An 808-nucleotide genomic window follows, 5' to 3' on the forward strand; every position below is an offset into this window, starting at 1 on the left:
CACACCGCCAAAGCAACAAAAGAGTGGCTGAAGAAGAAGCACATCAAGGTTCTGGAGTGGCCTAGCCAGTCTCCAGACCTGAATCCAATTGAAAATCTTTGAAGGGAGCTTAAAATTCGAGTTGCCAGGCGACAACCTCGGAACCTGAATGATTTGGAGGCGTCTGCAGGGAGGAGTGGGCCAACATCCCTGCCGAAATGTGCACAAACCTTGTCACCAACTATAAAAACCGTCATCTGTGCTGGCCAATAATGGCTTTTCTACAAAATATTAACATGCTGTTTGTCCAGGGGGTCAAATACTTGTTTTTCCTCATCAGATGGTTATCAATTTTAATAAATTCATATGATGTGATTTTCTGGAATTTTCTTTGGGATTCTGTCTTTCACTGTTAGAATGTACATATGATTAAAATTATAGATCGTTGCATTCTTTGTAAGTGGGCAAACCTGCAAAATCAGCAAGGGGTCAAATACTTATTTCCCCCACTGTATAACACCAGTTTCTGAAAATATATTCCTGACTCAACAGACAGACAGCCTTTATCTCAGTAGTGATAAACCCGAAAAACACGAGTGCTGCAACAACTACAGAGACTGAATAAAGTAATCCAAGTAATCATCAGATGAAGCTCTTGAAAACTCCTCACTTTCTCTTATAACACCTCTAACCCCTATCCTTGAACATGCACTTCCTGTGCTCTTCTTCTATCTCCTTACAATTCTCTTGTATTGATTGCACCATTTCGTTAACTTTCCCTAGATATTTACCCCATTGATGCCTTACATGCTATTAGCTCTGACTATTA

This window comes from Micropterus dolomieu, linkage group LG01 (assembly GCF_021292245.1).
Source record: "Micropterus dolomieu isolate WLL.071019.BEF.003 ecotype Adirondacks linkage group LG01, ASM2129224v1, whole genome shotgun sequence".
Classification (NCBI taxonomy): domain Eukaryota; kingdom Metazoa; phylum Chordata; class Actinopteri; order Centrarchiformes; family Centrarchidae; genus Micropterus; species Micropterus dolomieu.